Source organism: Chionomys nivalis, chromosome 13 (assembly GCF_950005125.1).
Source record: "Chionomys nivalis chromosome 13, mChiNiv1.1, whole genome shotgun sequence".
Classification (NCBI taxonomy): domain Eukaryota; kingdom Metazoa; phylum Chordata; class Mammalia; order Rodentia; family Cricetidae; genus Chionomys; species Chionomys nivalis.
Genome location: NC_080098.1, coordinates 23055004 through 23076791, shown reverse-complemented (window position 1 = coordinate 23076791; position 21788 = coordinate 23055004). Strand labels below are relative to the sequence as shown.

General features: G+C 37.8%; 1 protein-coding gene across 2 annotated transcripts in view; it reads left to right on the top strand.

Annotated features, from left to right (window-relative positions):
* The first annotated feature begins 12585 nt into the window (after positions 1-12585).
* Celf2 (CUGBP Elav-like family member 2) overlaps positions 12586-21788 on the top strand; it is an 826738-nt gene continuing 817535 nt past the window's right edge. For both annotated transcript variants that reach the window (XM_057788195.1, XM_057788197.1), the window contains exon 1: positions 12586-12684. The gene's annotated coding sequence lies outside the window, so the exon portion shown is untranslated. The remainder of the gene's footprint in view (positions 12685-21788) is intronic.

Here is a 21788-nt window from a genome sequence, read left to right as displayed (position 1 = left end):
GAATGGATCCAGGACTCGACAAGGCTTCAGTGACTAAGAACCTGAGACTAAATAGCTTGGAGATCTAGGGTAGCAGCAACTGCTACTGGTCCTTAAAAGATAAAAAGCAATAAAATGAATAAAATGACTCCTAATGGCTTTCTGTGATTTTCAAAGCTCAGTGTCTTGTTCAGCCATCATCAGAGAAGCTTCGTCCTGCAGCACATGGGAATAAATACAGAAACCCACAGTAAAAGATCTTGGAACATTCATCCTTAAATGGGATGCCTTTATTAAATCCAACCCCTTATTGCTCAAGGAACCCTGTATAAAGAGTGTGAGAGCAATAAGGTCTGAGGACACCAATCTAAATCAACATGACTGGTATGCATACGAATTCTCAGAGACTGAGACAGCTTGTACGTGGCCTGCACAGGTCTGCACCACTTAAAGCGCTGGAGCTGAAAGGAGAAATAGCCCCCACGGTGCCTCCATCCCTCACCCAGAAGCTATCTCCATTTGATACTCACTCGTTTTTATTGTTTGTTAGTTTTTGTTTTTTTTGTTGTTGGTTTGTCTGTTTGTTTGTTTGTGGTTTTTTTTTGGGGGGGGGGTTGTTGAGACAGGGTTTCCTCTGTGCAACAGCCCTAGCTGTCCTGGAACTAGCTCTTTTAGACCAGGCTGGCCTTGAACTCACAGAGATTAGCCTGCCTCTGCCTCCCGAGTAATTAAAGGCATGCACCACCACCGCCCTGCTCAACAAACTACCCTTAAAGGTAGGCTATGTGTCCAGAACTATACAGCTAACAGAAAACAAACTCAGTGGCATCTTTTGAGGTTTCTTGAGTCTTAATGTCATGCCATGGCTTTTCATTTTCTAAAAAATATGTTTTATTTACATATTTTTTCTTCTCTCTTTTTACCCTACAGGTCCTTTGCACAAATATTATGGCTTTCAGTTCAGTGTTTTTGTGGGCTTCCTGAGTGTGTGAACAAGTGAGTCTCTGTTTCTTGTGCCTTCACTTATGATCTTTTTTTTCTGCTTGTTTTGCCCAATTCTGATTTGTTAGTTTTCGTTTTATCACATATTATATTATACTGCATAGTATATTATATTCCCTTAGAAACTTGTTTGTGTTCTGATAGAAACATAAAGGCAGTAAACCTGGATGGGAGAAAAGGTGGGGAGGAACTGGGAGGGGTAGAGGGAGAAGAACAGTATCAGAAAGTCTTATGTGAGGAAAAATATATGTTTTCAATAAAGGGAGAAAAATCTCAGAACAACATTTAAAGTATAAATCTATTTTAACAAAATGTAAGTCCATTTTCAGGAATATAATGAAAGCTCTGGCAACCCAAAGACCCAAATAATTGTCCTTATAGAAATTTGAAAAAAAATAATGAAATAATTTCCTAAAAGATAGATAAATGACTGGAATTAAAGACAAAATATTTTTAGCAATTTATGAATCAAAAATTTATGTAGTTGATTCACCCCAGTTAGTAATATTTTAAAATGAAAATATGTAAGCAAAGGCAATCTCACATATCCCGTGATGTTATTACAAATAGCCTCATAAAACTGAGTATCCTGTTCTCTATTTTGAGAACAATTTTTTAAAATAGATATTTTTATACATAAACTTTTCATTGCAGGAAGGTACACTATTTCAAGTCTAATTACTTTAATAGTTTATAGGTCAGAGTGGTGATTCATATTTGTAAGTATTTCAGATGCTGAAGAAAGAGAATCATGAATTAAGGGGCAGCGTGTGCTATATAAGGAAACCTTGTCTCTACACACATAGCAACACATAAGTAAATAAATAGTTTGCAGATTATTTCTTCTTTTGTCAATTTTATAAAACAATTTTTCAAGAAACTTATCAATTTTTATCTAGCTTGTTATAGCCTTTGAATTGTAAATAAGGTTTTACTCCTATAAGATCTGGAAGTTATGCACCATTCTTGACAAAACATTTTTCTTATCAGTCTTGAAATAATTAGTAGTTGACTGTTATGGCCCAGGGTATGGTATATCTGTGACCATTTCATAAGCACCTCAGAAGAAAGAAGATTACTACATCAGTGGTCAGATCTTCTATGTTTATATTAATTTCTCTTTATTAGTCTGCTTCTGAAAGAACATTCAAGATTGACAACACCAACTCTAAATTTTCCTATCTCTTTATCTCTGTCGGCTTTAGATATGCTTTCAAGGTACTTTCTTTAGGCAAATACACATGTAAGATTGTTGCATTATCCTGTTACAATTATGCTTTAACTATTACAAAACCTCTTATTTATTTATTGTTTTTGATATTCCTTATCTTTCAACTTACATGGATGGCTGAAGTTAATTTTTCCATTGTTTTCAGGTACCTTGTGTCATCCTTTTACATAAAGCAGGATGTGCTCATTAGATCTTTCAGTGAATCTCTTATTTATTTCATCTGGGCACATCTAACTTTTTCATATAGTCTGATAGTATCTGTATTTTAGTTGGTATGCTTCTGATATGGTTAATCTTGTTTGTTAAATTGATACACTTTGGGAGAACCTCAGCCAAAAAATCGCCTCCATAGAACTGACCTGTGAGCATGTCAATGGGGCATTTTCTTGATGACTACTTCACATAGAGAGGCCTAGCCCACTGTGGGCGGTGCCATTCCTAGGCAGCAGTAGCTGGGCTTTGTATGAAAACTAGCTGAGTATGACCCTAGGAAGAAGCCAGTGAGCAGCGTAGCCCAGTGGTCTCTGCTTCAGTTCCTGCCTCCAGGTTTCTGTCTTGAGTTCCTGACCTGGTTTTTCTTGATGAGGGACTGTGTTTATAAAGGATGACTAATTTCTCGGATGTAGTTTTCACTCCAAGCTTATCATTTTACTGATTTATTAGCTCAGCGTCTTGTGTATTAGCAAGGGCCTTCCATTTGGTTAGATTGGAATAAAGACTGCCTAGTGCCATGTACTTTCTGCTCCACTCTCAAGCTCCTGCCAGCTACAGTGGGCTGAGCAGTGCAGCATCCCACCCCAGCTCTAAATAAACAAAGGCAAAGAAACCATCACCATCTCAGGAGGTCCTTCTCTGTGACCTCCTCCTTTCCAGTCCACATACCTAACAGGTTCCGTCTTTGTGCAACCTCAAGCTCTCTGTTGCTTCTGCTTCCTAAGAATGTGAGCTCTTCTTGGGGTAATTTACATCCTCCTGCTGGATTTGAGAATCTTGCTGCTGGTGGGCATTTCAGACGTGCCTTCGGTATCCCTGCTTTCAGCGTGACAGCCCCTACCTTCTTACTTGTATTCAGTTTTTCCACATATTTGCCTCAGGTTACGGTCCATGACTGGGAGGGAAATGCTGTACTTGGTCTTTGATTCATGTTGAGAGATTGAGGTGTCTGCTCAATTAAAATAGCTTTTGTTTCCGTCTTCATAATGCCTTGTTTTAGCATTTATTCATTTTGTTCATTTTCTTTGAGACGTGCTACGCTTCCTAAAGCAGTAATTTTATACTGTTAGGGAATACCTGGAAATTTTTTCACAGGTTTCCTAAAACACATCCTATATTAATGGGAGTCAGAGTACACCTCAAGGAGCATATTGTGAATTTTGATTTTCTGAGTTCTAAAATTTAAGATTTTGATTGAAATTGCTTTTATTAAATAATGTGAATATGAAAATATAAAAATTGCAGTTACGAAATAATTTAAATTTATTCTCTACAGTATCATATAGCATTTATAACATATGTTAATATATGTAATGGCATACATTAATATCTGATGTATCTCTTGTTAAAGGTATTACTCAAAACATCAAAGCATACTCCATTAAATTTCATGATTGCTTCTGAGCTTTGACAACTTTGATTTCTATATATTTCTTTTGTGTGAGTAATTTGATTTTCTATCAATCAAACTGCTCATATGTAGAGTATCTTAATTATTATACATAAATAAATACATTATCTGAAAGTAGAGAAAAAACTGTAGAGATTCTCTTTCTATAGAATCTCCAGATTGTCTATTTCATTTTGCCTCCTCCACAAGGATAACCAAAGCCACCCTTGGTTCATTTCTGACTCACTGGGAATGCTGGCGTTTCTACATTTAATATGATACCTGTCACAAACTTTAGGTAAATGACCTTCACTGTGCTAAAGTGAGTTTCAATCCATCAATATTTATTAAGAAACTAATTTGCCTAAGAATTACTTTGAAATTTACTCAGATTGCCCTCTTCTAAGACATGAGGTAAGTCAGAGGAGCGAAGTTGTTCACTTCTTCCCCTCAGGTATGATGGCTGATGCTCCTTTTGGGGGCCCTTTCTTCACTTAGGCAGCTTCTGCTCTGCCGTCATGATGTCAAGGAGATGCCACTTACATTTGGTAGCCCTTCTTGGTTCCTCATGTCTCAGCTGAGAATATCATTCCCTTTCACGCCTCAGTCTGTGCTTTCCTCATCCCAACACTCCTTTCTCACTGTTGATGCTGTCTGTGAGCTTCTCTTTGCTACAGCAGTGTGAAAGAGACATGGTCTTCTTCCCAGGTATCTCCTCTGTGAGGAGGAAAGCACTGAACAGACTCGGTACTCAGTACCACTTAAGTGAAAGCTAATCTCTCACTACATTTTGTATTTAGTCTTATGACTAAAGTGAAAAATTCAATTATTGTGTTTTCAAGCTAAAATTATAATTCTACTTCAAGCCTGATTTAAGACGATGCATAAAATATAAATGTTTATGTCGATAGTTATTAAATACATCATTTCTACTTCTCTCCGTAAGAACCTATAAACTTATTCTCCAATTTCTCATCCTAAAAGCCTATACCTCTTGTCCACAGACTTTGCTTTCCTTTTACAGAGGGTATGACACATGTGGCTGGTTGTATCTCTGCTGTTTGGGACGCTGAGATCCACTGCCAGTAGATGAAGTGTGTATGCAACACTACAGAATCATTGCAGAAGTAATTTGGTTCCTTGCTTCTTTTTTTTTTTTTTTTTTTTTTGCCTTTTCCTTCCTTATTTCTACCTCTTCTCTAAAATATGAACTCTCATCTCCTGCTTTCTGGTTATAGTTCCTTGTAAAGTACCCTAAGGTGTTCTCAACCAAACAAAGTACAGTATTTCCAGGTTGATGTGTTATTAAAGCAATTCTGGCCAATTCAAACTCTTCAAACTGTTGCTGGCAGATTTTTCTCCCAATAACACATAAGTAATTATGTTATACTCCTGATTAACCTATTTCACTTGTTCTCCTTACTTCTATGGAGAGGAAAAAGAACAGGCAAGAAATAACAACAACAAAAAATCAACTTCTTAAAAAGTTGTACGTGGCATCTTCGTGTTCCTTGTGGCATCTTCTCGGTTTTTATTTTTGTTTTTGTTTTTGTTTTTTTTTTTTGTTTGTTTTTTTTTTTTTGATTCATCCCTTTAAGCCCAGAATGGCTACATTTTGACTAAATTACTTGTAAAAAAGTAATTATTTTTCTCTAACAGCATATTGGTCTATCTTTACAACAGTGAAACAGGGCAGAATTAGTTTTGTTTGGTTTAGTTTATTCTTCTTTTGTTTTGTTTCAGAGAGGAAGGAATGAAAATGCTAGAACACTTTGTCATGTTTTAAATAGCAAAGAGAGTATGAGGGAAGGCTTAGAGAGACAGAATTATTAATTCTGTAACTTTTGTCTACATAAGCAGTCAAATCTTTAGCTTTCTGTGTCTTCTAAACAAACTGTTGTGAAAGCTACAAACTAGATAACAAACATAACTCAAAGTCAATGGAAGCTACACCTGATGATATCCCATTTGTTAAGGTGACTTTAAATTAAAAGAAAGTGATAAATTACCTCAGAAGAAGAAAGAACATTTTTAAGGCTTAAAAATAACCATACCCTCCCATTGTTTCCTCTGATTTTCTGTATCAGTTTAAATGAGAGCAAATAAAATAGTTCTCTTTATGTGTGGAACATAGAGAATTTTAAGGTCCCTAGAGACACTGAAACCAGAGAAGGTATTGAACCTTATTGGATTATAACCATTTCTATACACACATTCCAAACATACAGTTTCATTTATAAATGAGACACAGGAAGAGGTTAATTATACTTAGTAATAAGATAAAATAATTATAATAACTTTAATAAAAAAACTATTTCAACCACATGAATTGTTTATTTCTGGAATTTTTTATTTAATAAAAAATTTAGATCAACATTGACTGTGACATACTGAAATCCCAAAACTCACAACTATGCATAAAGGAAGCTAGGATATGTCAGTTCTGGCAAGTGTAGAAAATCATGGCTTAGAAGAAACCACTCTGCTTCAAATAAAAAACAAAGAAAACAAAAAATAAAAAACAAACAAAAAAATTAAAAAAAAAAAAAAAAGAAAAAGCCCCACCAATTTCTTACCAACAGCTTGAAAAGAAAATTTGAGGTTTTTGGAATGAATGCTATATTCCTTTGCTAACATTCCAAAATAGCACATTTTTATATTCAGCCTTGCTAACAATATCAGGAAGCAGAAGCTATGTCGAGCAGAAGCATGCTGCAAAGCATCTGCTGGATGGGAGGGCTAGCCTTCCTTTTCAATTGATAGATTAAGGTTCTACTTTGAGAAAATTTATAACCAACAACTAAGAGTCAAGTCCTGGAAGCAGCACAGAATATGACTGGCTCAGATCAGTGTTGGTGACTGCCCTGAGCTCTATCTAAAGGACTGAGATGCATGTGTCAGTAGCAAATGGGGTAGGGGTAGTATTTAAAAACCATGTTGGGGCACACCTCAGTTCCATTTACTTCATTGTCTAGGAAGCATTTCCTCAGCCATGCAAGAGGCAATAAAATTTCTTCTCTAAAATAATATCCATAAAGAATGTTCCTGCCATATTGAATATCATACATTGACCCAATATAGTTAGCTATTATTCCATGTACACTTAGAATCTTCTATGCTGTATAGATTTGCTTTTGTCCAGTATTCTGAGTGAAATTCCAGCAGCCAGTTTTATCAGGTATTGAATGTTTCTGTAAATCATTTTGTTTTTTGTGTCTGTTTTTGTCCTACAGCTTACAACAGTGTTCTCTCTTTGTGTCTTGTATATATATATATTTGGTTTTTTGAGACAGGGTTTCTCTGTAGCTTTGGAACTAGCTCTTGTAGACCAGGCTGGCCTCGAACTCCCAGAGATCTGCCTGCCTCTGCCTCCCGAGTGCTGGGATTAAAGTCGTGCGCCACCACCGCTGGGCTTTGTATATCTAGATATTAATAAAATGTTCCAACATCCCATGTACCACATATATCAACACAGGAGTTCAGGGACACAAAGCTTACCCATTTAGTCCACAGTCGCGTGAGGTATCTTTTACTTCACAATTGAATTTAATCTAAAGGCAGTTTGTGTTCAGCCTGTTTTCCTCTGTGAGAATAGGGCTGCAGGTAGAAATGATCTGTGGAAGTTTAAATCAGCCTCAGTGTCTCTGTGCTATTCTAGGGCAAATGTCAGTTTTCCTTTCAATTTCTTTATAGCCTAAATCACTCCAAACAAAAGGGTCCATGATTCTCTTTCTACCTACTTTCAAAAGTCTGCGTGTAAAAAGCACTTAGAATCAGGAGGTGGTGTTTTTATTGTCTACTTGTGTTCAAATGTCATATATTTAACGATTTTAATAAAAGTGGTCTATAACCATGAAGATATGGTTTTTTTAAAAAAAGCTGTGAGGCAAAAGAAGACCCTCTCCCAAGCATCATATCCTTAGACCCAAATTCTGAAGTCATACCCTTATGATATCCATTCTGGTTCTGCTTGGAAGCCCATATAATGAAATGTCTCTCTGTATTTAGCTCCTTTACAGTCAGAAGATTCAAAGAAAACACAATAATACAAAGAATCCAGACTCTTTGGGAATTTTCCATTTTTACGTGGCTTATTTTCCTTTATTTCTTTTAAGTATTTGTACTCTGTCTCTTTAAAGACTTTACCTTTTTTTTTCTCTATATTTACTTCTCTGTCCCAAACCTACATACACCCATCCAACACTGTGATTCATTTAGGGGTCTTTTATGTCTGAATCAGTCCTATTGTGAATCTGTAATTCTTTACTATCCAGGAGCACTTCTTAAAATGCTAAGCACTTCTTAAAAACTTAAGTTGCACCATGTAGAGTTAATACGGTACTGCCTGTTTACTGCCAGTCTAAACCTTAACTGTGCTGTCATTATGGTAATTACGTTCCTGTCTGAGGTCAGCACAGTTCGGCCTTGAGCCTGAGCCACTTTGACTGAATCAGTTGCACCTCTGAGCTGCAGAGCGGCAGGCTGCTCTGGATGTTGGCTCCACCTCGCTCCAATTTCAAAATGGAGGACGTACCATTTTCTACTAGCTCTGGGGCTGCCAGGTAGGAGCCGCACTCAGCACTCAGCACTGAGACTGAGCATGCCTCACAGAAACTCTTTTCATCCAAGTTACAGCCAAATCTGACAGGCAGAGCACTGTGCAGCCTGCAAACATGTCCCTGTATGGCGGTGGGAATCCACCATGCTCTCCCGCCTGCCTAAGCCTGATTCGGCTGTCTGCCCAGGTACAGGCAGGGAGCGCAAGCATGGACTCAGAGTAATTTCTTTCCAATCCCGAGTAGGAACACAAACATAAAAGCTATTGAAATGCTTTAAAGCTGGAGTTTGCGCTGGCAGCACAGCCCAGGAAGTTGCGTTTTAAACCCGTGCAGCTTTTTTCCTGCTAAAGCTGCTGAGTCAGGGAAATTTCTTTGTAGCATTCCCTAGCAAACAGCAAAAAGCTGTGGTAAACTCTCTCCCTCCTTCTAAAGCCCTTTCAGGTTTTTAAGTGGATTTAATTGGCCAAGTTGGGCACCACTCTGTTGATGGAGCTGTGGGCCGCTTCCCGCTGCCCGGAAGGGCTCCCGGCCACTGGCAAGCTTTACCCAAAATAATTACACGGAAACTGTATTCTTTTAAACACTGCTTGGCTCATTAGCTCTAGCCTCTTACTGGCTAACGCTCACCTCTTGATTAATCCATATTTAGTAATCTGTGTAGCACAAGTGGGAGAATCATGGCGACTGCCTAACTTGGCTTCTTTCTCCCAGCATTCTATTCAATCTACTCTGCCTACCTAATTTTCTGTCATATTAAAGGGCCAAGGCAGTCTCTTTATTTAACCAATGAAATCAACACAAAACAGAAGACTCTCCCACATCAAGTATGAAGTTCAGGCTGGCTTTGAACTCATGATCCTCCTGTTTAGAACTATAGGCATCCACTATTATGCCCAGTTTTAAAAGAATTTTCTTTAAAATAATACAGGCCAAATGTGGTGGTACATACCTGTAGTCCCAGCACTTAGGAGACAGAAGCAGGAGGATCAGTTAATCAAGGCCATATTCAACTATACGCCCCATTCAAGACTAGCCTGGACTGCATTAGACCTAGAAATCTAAAAAGCAAGCAAACAAACAAATAAACAAAATCTGTCTAAAAGCTAGAAATGCCTTTAATTCAAACTGAGCTGAAGTGTGACCAACAGCAGTTCAAGGCAGCCTGGGCTACATTATCATTCTTTCTCAAAGAGCCAAGAATGATGATGAAAGGCTAACATATTTCCAAATACTTATTCAGTGTTTAAGACACAGTCCCTTGGCTTGAAAGCCACACTGATGTCTTTCACCACCCACAATTCCCTAATTCGGTAGGAATTTATTTTTGAAGTGGGTCGTTTTTCCACAGGCCCACAAGAAATGCAGTATATTTTTAAAACCCCACCCATACAGCACCAAATGACTACTTGAGAAGTGACAGGATAAATGCCTACTAAAATAATGTTTTATACATTTCCTAAGACCTAGATGACTTTATTTTAACAAAAATGTTCCTTATCTAGAATTCAATGTAATTTTGTTTAAGATTAATATACAAATAATTCAACTTGGTAATATTGCTTACTATAAGCATTGTTTTGTCTTTACCTAAAACAAAAACATTCAGGACATAAATCAGTGTGTGCTACCATATACAAGGTCATGTATACATGCACACGCATACTGCCTAACATGTTCTAAGTATATGATTATTCACTTTTGCACAAAGTAATTCATGTTGGCATAGTAGCCTTAAGTATTTAAAAGACATCAATTTTTAAAATTCCGGCTTATATTTTTTCACTTATATCTATGTTAGTTTATTTGTTTGCTTGTTTCCCTTTTCTGAAAGGTTTTCTTTAAAACAGAGGGATTAAAGGAATGTCACTAGAAATTAAGGAATGTTTCAAGGAACTGAAATCTTGTCTCACTGTGGATTCTTTAAAAAAAAATCTATACCTAACACAACCAAGTCAAAGTATGACTTAGTTTTATTAAATTTGTGCTGCTGCAAAAATCCACAATTAGTGCCTTGGTGTAATTTACCACCATTTCATTATAGTTGATTGCCTAACTACCTGGGAAGTAAGGATGACTTCCGGTATAGTTGGTCTGCCTATTTCTCTATGATGTGAAGCTGGTAGGCATTGGGCAAAGGCATTCTTTATGAACAATTTTAGAAGAAATAACCCTGGGTAAGGTGTATGTGTGTGTCTGTCTGAATTTGTGTGAGTGATTCTTCTCTGTTTTAGTCATTTCTATTTTTAATTGATTTTTTTATGATAAACAATAAAAGCAGGATAAATATCTGATATCTGACACTCAGCTAGGATTTTACCAATTCGGGAAGCTAAATAATGTTATTTCGTTGACACCATTAAGAATTTCTCTTTTGAAAAGTGAAATATATGAAAGCAGCCCATGGTTGGCCTTACAAAATTCTAGCTAAAATCCCCTTAAATGGATAGGAAGATAAAATAAGTAGAAATAAGAAGAAAAGGTAATTATGATAAAAAATTAGTAAGCGAAATTAAACACTATTCTGTCATTAAGAAGAATTTTCTTCTGTCCTCAGCCAATGGCACAAAGGTATGAATAATTACATCTCTGTGTATCTGAGTGTGTGCTTGCACATGCATGTATACATGATCATGTATGCAGGTGCACACTCGAAGATGTATGCATCCATATGGTGGCCAGAACACAGACTTGAATGTCATTCCTTAGACAAAGTCAGTGGACCCTAGGGTTCCTCTGTATGGACCATTATGTTCAGCCATGGTCAATAGACCCTAGGGTTCCTCTTCATGGACCACTATGTCCGGTCATGGTCACTGGACACTAGGGTTCCTCTGCATTGACCACTATGTTCGGCCATGGTCAGTGGACCCTAGGGTTCCTCTGCATGAACCACCAAGTTCATGGCTTATTTTACATGGGTGCCTGAGGTCAAACTCTGATCTTCATCTTACAAAAGAACCACTTTGCTGACTGAGCTATCCCCTGAAGCCCGATTGCATATTTTACTGCTTAACCACTGTGTGCTTATGGAGCATCACAGATACACAGATATCATCATGGCACACTTACATTAGAGTAGACAGCTGGACCCTTTGGTAGGAGAACAAGCACTGTACTATAGTAGAAAAAGAAAGCTGGAGATAGAGCCACTCCTACAGAAGACCCAGAACACACCTAGGCTATGATAGTGTCACACACAAAGTAATTCATAGCTCCCTGATCAGAAAAATACTAACAGGAAGTGTGCTGCCTAAAGTCCATGTAGGAATACAATTACCCATGAAAGAATGCCTTTTCCTGTACCTATTTTTTGTTGCTAACTAGAAATATGATGTGTCCTAAGTATCAGAGTTTTGCTACTGTTAGTAAAATTCAAAAGGTTTCCACATCTCCGGTTAAATTTTTGGTATGAACCAAGCTTAGCTCTTTGGTCTTTGCTTATTTATCTGCTTCATAAATATTAAGATAAACATTTAGAATTTAATTATGGAGGTTTTCCCCCATATTTATTCCTTCTTAGAAGTTTCTGGTTCTCTTAAAAACTTGGTCGTAGGGTATGCTTTCACACAAATTGTTCTCAACATTGCAGGCTCAAAAAAAAAAAAAAAGAAAGAAAAGAAAAAAGTCCAAAAGTCCAAAGAGAATTGAAAGCCTTTATAATTTAGACATGGCTTCTCTTGTGTTCCTTGATGTGCCCATGCTTGTAATGTAAAGGAAAAGAGAGGAGAGAATGTGTTTTGGAGCAGGAGAAAGGAGACAGCAAGGAATACAAAACTTGACACAAGATAAATATTGGAGAAAAATTTAATTACAGTGTTATTAAAAGATGGAATAAAAAACAAAGCAAAAACTGTAAGCAACCCCTCAACTACGTGTTATTAGCCCCCATGATAAGGAATGGCATGTGAGCGCCCGAAAAAGGAGCTGCAGAACACCTTCCCGGTGGTGATGCTTAGTTGACAGGACAAGTGAGACCCAAACAGCAGAGAATGGTCCCAGCATGCTGGCTGCCTTTTTGTGTTTGAACAGTGGCCGTCAGTCCCAGCCTTGCAGGTAATGGAACCCAGCGGGAAGAAGGGGCGGGACCCAGCGGTGCAGCCTGAACTGAGAGCAAATTTAAATTACTGAGTTTCCCCCCCTTTTTTATTTTTCTACTCTCTGCGACAAACTGAAAAGATTCCAGCACGCTAATTTAACCACCCTGCTTCTTCTTCTCTGCCCCCCTCCCTGTCTCCCTGCTTCCAGGATAATTAAAAGAGAAACCTGTAAAAGCAACATTCCCGTGAGCGAGTTGGTGCTGCAACGTGCTGGTAAGAAAATGAATTTAATTTTTTAATCTTTTTTTTCTTTTTTTGGATTTTCCTTTTTTTTTTTTTTAAGAGCTGAAGGCTTTGTCTCTCTAATGCTGTCATAAGCGAGGCTTCCCTGCTGTGAGGGGTTAGCTTGTAATGAAAAGGTATAATTGCCTGATATATGACCTCCGCGTCATACTTATAATAAAGAATAACCGCATCCCTCTCCACCCTGATGATGCTTGCCTCTGCAAACTGACTATTCGATGCCCAGCCGCAACCAGGCTGAGACTGCTCCACTCTGTCAAGGAGCCGCTTTGGTGGTGTGGGGTTGGAGTTTCAGTGTCCTGTGAGAAGTCTTGACTTCCTCAAAGTTGCTGTCTGACAGGTGTTATTGTTTATTCTAATAGGACCCGGACCCATCATAACGTTTTGATGCTTACTTCTAAAATAGGAAGTACAAAGATTAAACTTCTTTTGTTTTATGGAACGGTGTAATTATCAGAGACTTCTGAATCCAGCTAATGAAAGACTAAGGCTACTGCTCTGTGGAGTGGCTTTAATCCCTTTTATCTGTAACTAGTCAGGAGTTCACGAGACTGCTGTGAAGGAGAGCCTATATCGTTTGGCGACCTTGAACTTGAGATGCCAACTTGATTCTTTGAAAGGACAATTTTTAATTCAATCCAATTAAACTCAACAAGTATTTCTATACTCTGAAACTGCTATGGAGAGCGCTGGTACCCGTTATTCTGTGATGAGGGAGAAATTCAAACTACATAGAGACCAGCTTCTTTCTCTGCCTTTAGAGCTGGCCTCTTACAATCTTCCTGAGTGCAGGACTGTTTGCTGTAGATAAAGACTCAAGGTTAGCTCTCCACAGAGTAGGACTTCCCTGCCTTTGCATGGACATTTTGTTTGTGAATTTGTACCTGTTGCCTATATGTTTTAAATTATAGTTTAATGCTAAAGAGAAGAAAAGGATGGAAATATTACCACCATTGTCACTATTATCAAATACTATGCATGTTATTTCAAAGTACATTTCTACATACTAAGTATTGATCTTATGCAGATTTGAGTGTCTGAAACACAAGGACACACAGAAAGATTTAGACTTTCTGAGTCTGGCTTAGATCTGGGTCAAGATACTTAGTAGTAAAGATTTTCAAATTGCTCTTAACATGCATATAAAACATCAAGGAATAAAATTTGCTGTCTTCCACTGTGCTTTATAAGCTGTAATAGATTTTACTTAGTTTCAAAAAAAAATGGATAAGCAGAAATAGGATGGGAGGCATTCAGAAGCAGTGGCTAGCAACTGCCTACCAAAACCTTTGCTGAAGACAACGCCTCCTCTGGCTGTTTGAAGGTTGTGTACCTTTGCATCTTAGAGAGAGCGGAGCAGCACATACCCTGCTCTCTGTGGCTATTCTTTAATTGTGTCACTCCTCCATTTAACAGCTCTAAACCTTGTCACCCTTGGGTCTTCACCGATGCCCCCAGACCACTTGAAATGTCTAAAGCGACCTCAGAGCATTAGGAAATGTCAACTGCTAAAATAATTTCTGTCTTTTTACAACAAGACAAAATGCTGTGGATGGAATCGTTCATTTTTAGAAAAATCTGTTCTTCACCAGTAACTGTCTGTTAGCCGTGATTCAGTAATAATTGGAATAAACTGTTGCTCACTAACATGTAACTAACTCCGTAGTGACTTTCCATAGAACCTGTGACTTGAAAGAGCTACCCAGAGATGCCTACATGTCAAACAACAGCTTTTGTGCTTTTCTTAATTGGAAAAAAGAGAAAATCCATTTCTTTATAATTCTCTTTAAATTTTCAGATGTCCAAAGTCAGGGTCTTCTTTTTGTAAATTTCTGATTGAATGAGCAGTGCCACCAGTGAGAATAAATGCCCGTAGGTCTCTACAAAATTCTCTTCCTGGCACAAAATGAGAGTAAGATAGGATAAGTTCAACCTCCCCAACTTCTCATGTAGCTAGCCATGCCGTTCTGTGTGTAGACTGCCATCATAGTTTACAGAACATCCGGGAAAGCCGGGGGTTGGTTTCACTGTGGGACTCTGCCAATACATAGGTTCTGTAGGTTTCTGCAATTGAAGTGACGCTTTTCCCACATTAATAAGATGCTGAACAACACTGAAGTCACCTTTGCCCTACCCATTTCCCCAAAAGATAAAGAACCAGCAATAGCCCCAAGTTCTGATCCCTAAACATAGATAATGTCAGAATGTCTTTTATTCTTCCCTGACTGAAGGGCTGTGGCATGACAAATTCCAAGCTGAAACTCTCCCACAATGATTCTGCGTTTATCATTAGCTCTTGTGGCATGTGGGAATAGTTTACACCTTCTAATTGCACAGGTGTTGAAGCAGAAAACATTTGATGAAGAGAGTACACATTGTGACTTCTCACACCAACATAACATAAAATCATCAGGGATGCCAGAGCGAAACTCTAAAGAAAGCATAGGAATTGTGCCTCGTAGATATGATGGGATGTTTGCGAGATTTATTGGGAGGGTGGACTGAGCATCAGTCAAATAAGCAATATGTCCAAATCTGGGAGGAACAGAAAAAATGAAAAAGCTACACCTTGGCCAATAAAAGAATGCTAAGGTAGTGAAAGTCTACCTGGAGAATTAGTAAAAGCAATTTGATTAAGATTACCCTTCGTGAATTCAGCATTGTTAACACAATGCTGATAAGAATATTAGCATTCTCACTTTACTTTCCATATTTGCTTGGGTAATTTTTTTTATATCCTTGTATTCTCTGTCTCTGTCTCTCTCTCTCTGTGTGTGTGTGTGTGTGAGTGTGCATGTTTAAATTGCTGATTCAGGTTGTCTTAAAAACCTGTATTTACTAGGTATAAAATAAAAGAAGCAAGTGCTACAGAGCTAAATGTAAGGAACTATGAACCCTCATCTCTATGCTACCCATCAATGTTATTGTTTAATCTTCCGAGGCTCTCATCTTTTGAAAAGAGGCAAACTAACCACATCCAAATAGTATAACGAACTTATTTTAACCCTGATACAAACTGTTAATTCCAATGAGAAGAAAGACACAGTTAAGGAGACCTTGTGGGCCAGTGGTCCAAATGAAGAATTATCAGTGAGTCCGTTACAGGACCTGACGGCCACACCTGCACTGAGGTGGGGCAGGCTGATGCCCATCTCTTGGTTTTGGACTCTTCCACACCATTACTGACGCTGGAATAGCCCACAGGACCACAGAAAGATGTTGCAGCAGAAGGCTGAGTGTAAACAAACAAGAGGTCCTAAACTCTGCTGGGTTGCCTTTTACATACAACCTAAGAGGGCAAGGCAGAGGCTTAAATTTTCCATATACTGAACATTTTGATAAGATCTTGTTGATAGACAGAAGTGGAAAATGTGCATTCAAACAAAAGTTTCCTAGTATCCCTAGAGAGCCATTCTTTCCTCCATGCCTAGCCTCAGCTGTTTATCACTAAATTAATGTTCATTCTACACAGTATTAGAAGACTGGAATCACACACTTTATTGTGTCCTGCTTCTTTCACTTAGTGTAACGCTTTTGAGAGTTATAACTGCCCATTGTTGTAAAATAACATATCACTACAGGGGTAAACCACACATTTCTTCATCTATTCACCTGTCAGAAACTGTCTGAATAGTTTCAGCACAGGAACTTTTGAAAGTCAAATCATAGAAGCATTGATATGCAAGTTTTTATATGATTATGGATACCTATTTTCCTCATGAAAATACCTAGAAATGAAAATACTGGGTCATACAGTGAAAGCATATTTACCTATATAAATAAGAAAATAAGCTGTTTTCTTATGATGGTTGTAAGATTTTCTGTTTCTCCTAGCAGTGTGGGAGAGTTTCAGATGTGGAGTGTCTATCAACAGGTGGGGTTGTCAGTCTTTTGGATTTCAGCCATTCAAGAGAGTGTGTAACAATGTCTGGCAGTGGTTTTGGCTAACATTGCCCTGGAAACTACTGATGCTGTGTTTATTTGCATGATCCCATTGACTGATTTGGAAGCGTCTGTACAAGCCTAAAAAATATCCATTTTTAAAATCATACTAGGTAGATTCTCTTAACATTTTGTTGTAAGCATTATTTCTACATCCTGTATAAAGGCCTCTTCTCATATATCTGCATGGGAAATACTTATCTCCCAAGACATGCTTTTTCCCATTGACTTTAATGATTTGTCTCAATGACAGTTTTATTCTAATACAAACTTTACCAGTGTCCCACCCTGCCAACATACATTTTGAAAAGAGGATCTCTTGTAAACCTGGGTCCTAATCTCCCCATGTAGCTGAGGATGACCTCAAACTTCTAATCCTCTGTCACATCCTGAACGTTGGGATTGCAGGTGGTGACCAACATAATATTTACATACTTCATGCTTTTTCTGTTTCTTCACTTAAATACAACAAAAAGAGTTTTCTTCTGAGTTACGGTTTGTTTGTTTGTTTGTTTGTTTGTTTTAAGACAGGGTCTAGATGTCTAGATGTCCTGACTCTCTTCCCACAGAGTAGGAGGGGCTTAGTCATAACCATCAGGAAAAGGCAGCCTGATCAAGTTCCTCATGTGCTGAATTTTTCCAGTGAGGGATGCTGTCCTTTGCATGCTGATAATATTTGCTAAAGCCTGTGAGGGATTTTTGTGTCTCCATTCAGGAGAAAAGCTAGGTCGCATCTGCCTTTTGATGTGTCTGCTGTAGTAACAGTCTAAAAACAGTCTCAAAGCAGAGATGGGAAGGATTCCTTTCTTTCCTACCTCACAAACCATTTTGTGTCAAGTTAGAATTCTGTTCTCTCTCTAAATATTCGACAGAATGTACAGGTAGGCTCTCCAGTCATACAGTTTTTTGTTTGTTTGTTTGTTTGTTTGTTTGTTTGTTTTGTGGGAAGACATGATTACAAATCCATTTTCATCTCCAGGTCCCTTCAGTGATTTATGCTATTTAGAGAATTTGTGTATGTTACTTGAGTTATCACGATGTTGCTGTAGAACAACAAGTCTTTTCTTTGCATCTTACAAGTTGTAGAGTTACATCAATTCTCTCATTAACAATAGGTTTTCTAGTTCATTCTCCTTTTTAAAAAGCCAATCCAATTTCTGTTTGCCTCATAAAAAAATTTTATGAACTCAGTGCCCTAAATAATACAATCTTATTATTTTATAAGTCGTGTATGTGTGAGTTGGTAGTTTTGGTGTATTTATGTAAACATGTGTAGGTGAAGGTACATTTGTGTGACAAGGGTGTCAAAGTCAGAATTCAATCATTATCAATCATTGCAAGCATTGTGTATTTGTAAGTGTGTGTGTGTGTGTGTGTTGTGCCTGTTTGCATGAGTCTGTAGATATGTGTGCACCTTGTGTGCTGAGGCCAGAGGTTAGCACAAGCATCTTTATTAGTCACTGCCTACCTGTATTTTGAGACAGGGTTATTCACTGAACCTAGAACTCATCAATTCAGCGAGGTTGGCTGATCATCAAGCTCCAGGGATTCTTTAATCTTTGTTTCCTCGGGAACAAGATTGCAGGCACACACACCACAGTGCCCAGGTGTGTATGTGGGTGCTGAACAATCCAAACTCGGCCTTATTACATAATTCCTTGAGGTACGAAGTAGGATACAAGTCTCACGGGGCTAAAGTCAACTTATTCATAGCTCTTCCTTCCTTTCAAGAAATTCCAGGGAAGAACTCATTTCCTTGTAGCCAGAAAGCTCATTTCTGCCTGTTTCTTGGCTTCTAGAAGGCATACATTCTTTCTTTGCCTGTAGATTCCAACCCCTGCCCAAATCTTCAAAACTGGCAGTACTAAGTCACTTTATCTGATCTCCTCTCCCTTAATAATCTAGCAGAGGATCAAGTCTGCAATTCACATCAGTGAGAGTTTTCTTTTTTGTTTTTTGTTTGTTTGATTGATTTTTTGTTTGTTTGTTTCTTTGTTGTTGTTCCTTTGCCGTCTGAAGTCACACATCTGAAGATTATAGGGGATTAGAGGAAAAACATTTGGGAATCCATTTTTTTTCACTTTCATGGTTGTGGTTTATGTAATTTGTCTTTAGCGCTTTTTTCCTTTCATAGTGTGTATAGTTAAGGCTATGAATTTCCCCCTTAAACTCCACTTTACCTGAATCTCACAAATTTACATTTATTTCATTAAAAACTAATTTCTAAATAATTTTGACTATTTCTTGTCTTCCATTGAATTTAGAAATGTATATATCAATACTACAGATACTTGGTAATTTTCTACATGTCTTTCTGTTACAAGTTTCTAATCTAGTTCTATTCTGCTCAGATAGTATACTTCATAAGGTCTTTGATACTTTTCCCAACACATTGCTTATCTTGGAGAAAACTCTTACTGTCCATAAATGGAATATTACTTCAGAGTCAATCTGTGCAGTCTTCTATGGTTGCTACTTATGGTAGTCATCTCTTTATGATCATCTCTTTTCTTACTAATTTGCTTTTTGCCCTTCTCTGCCCTACTCAGGTTCAGAGAGTATAATAGAGTTTCCAATGCACCACTGCTTAAACATTTATCTTTTCCTCTTCTGGATTACCTCAAATTTTATTTCATGTGTTTCTATGTGCAAGTATTATGTGTTCATATGTGTGCACATGTGTGTAGAAGCTCACATACATGTGGTTATGTGCATATGGAGACCAGAGGATAACCTCAGGTGGTTTCCCTTTAGCGTCATCCACCTTATTTTTTAGACAGGGTTTCTCACCAGCCTGGGACTCACTAAGTAATTTAGACTGGCAGACCAGAGCTCTAAGCACCCACACTGCTCCAGCCACCATGCAAGCCTTTGTTTTGCTAATGGAGATCCTGGGGACGTAACTCAGGTCTGCATGCTTACTCTGGAAAAGCTTTATCAAATGAGCTCCCTGTGCAGGCTTGCTTGAGATCGTTTGAAGATGTATTATTAAGCTTCTGTAAACTTGTTATATGTTGCTACCATGTTAACTTCTATTCATTGTAGAACCTTACTCTCTTCTCCACTAGAATACCATCTTGCTTAGATTTTTATCCCTGTTTAGCTTGAAAAAAATTCCATTTCAATTTTAGGGGGGGCGGTTCTAGTTATATTTTTGCATTATTTTTCTGTGATTACTTTAGGATTAAGCTGTACATTAATTTTAAGTTTCATCAAATATATTTAATTGAAAAAAATCTATTTCTATTGATCACCAACCTTTCAAACTATTTAATATGTACATTTACGTGTGTGTATGTAACATTTGCATACATTCTAAGCTCATCAGTAAGTTTGTTTACTTTCAATTCAGTCATTTTTTAAAAAAATTTAATAGAAAAATTTTATGGAACCGGAACTCATTTTAATTTCCATATTTGGAATATAACTCTACTAGTAGCAATTTACTCTGTTTACCTGAAATACTTCAGTTTCATATTGTAGCTTCACTAAATGTAGGTCTCACCTTCAGCTACCTTCTTTTCTCGGTGCTTTTATATTCTTATGTCAACTGAATTCCAAAATTTCTCAGGAATCAAGAATCAGCCCAAGCTCCTGCCCTCAAATTCCTGTGTGTAGCTTCTTAGAGGTCAAGATTTCATTTCAGTTTGTAATTCACAATTTAAACAGCAGTGTATTTAGGAACGGCTTTCTTTGTTTCAGCCTCACTTGAAGCTCATTAACTCTGGACCTGGATTAATGTCTGCCCCCGAATCTGGGGAGAAACTGTGCCACTTTGTGAAACGCTGTCATTATTTTTGTTTTCTCCCATCAACTCTTAGGGCCCCGTGTATTTGCTTTCATCGAGTTTCCACTGTCTTCCAAATGGGGTAATTTGTATCGATGTATCTTTAAGGTTGTTGAGTCTTTATCATTTCCAACACTGTCTTCCAAATGGGGTAATTTGTATCGATGTATCTTTAAGGTTGTTGAGTCTTTATCATTTCCAATCTGCTCTTTATCCCTGATGAAGTTTTACTTTATTGAAAGTTTCAGTTATTTTGTTTCCCCCATTTATTTATTTAAATTCCCTTAAGTTGTCAATTAGGACATCAAACTTCCTTTAATTCTTTGAACATTCCTTGAAAAGGTTTTGTCAGATACATCTAGCTCCTGAGACGATTGGAAGTCATATCCTATGTCCTGTCTTTGCTTCTTTTTTGTGTTTCTATGTGTGTCTGGTAAGTTTTTGTTATAAACTGGTTGTTACTGATTATATATTTCTGTGATAATGGATCTGGTAGAGTTTCAAGAGTCTTTGCATTTTCATCCCATGCTTCGGTTTTCTTGGACGAGACTGACCTGTCTATCTTCCGTGTGCTGTACAGTCCACCGCTGATGTTTCTTCTCAGTTACCAGCTTCTCAGTATGGCTTTTATTGTTAGTTGCCTCCTGGAGGTCTTCCCTGGGTGTGTGTTAAACATGCTCATGTTCAGGGGTTCATCTTTGTTCAGCCTTGGCTGGTCTTGGTTTCTTCTACTGATTTTCTAAATCCAGATGCTTTAGTTATACCCCTGGATCTTGCTTTTGACACTTTTAACCCACATGGCCAGTTTCCTACTGCCTATGCATCACACAATTAGAAAGTGTTTTCAGCCTAAAGAGAATAAAATTTACATATTTTGTCTCCTGAATCTTCTCCGGAATACATTTACCTCTGATCTCTTCCCACTTTGTAGCTGGACTTAAATCTCTACTGCACATGAATAATCCTTCCACTTCCAAAGACTGTGGCTTTGCGTTGCATTCCTCTATAATTATCTTGATCTTTCGGGCTTCATCTTCCCATTTGGCAGCCTCATACTCAGATTTCTGTCAGTATTTACCAACCGGGATTGTTTTTCCACTACCGTGGTTATGGGTATTGGGGAATAACCTTAATCTTTAAACTTGTAATCTACACCCTGTGTAGTCCTTCTTAAAAAACTTTGGAAGAGTTCTTTCGTCTACCTTTAGATATACACCACTCTCTCCAAACTGCTAGGACCATTTTGTATTTTATCAGTCTTCATAAATGTGAAGGTTTGCACAGTTTGTGACTCCATTGACTTTTAGAGAGATATTGATATACAACTAATATAAATGTGTCACAT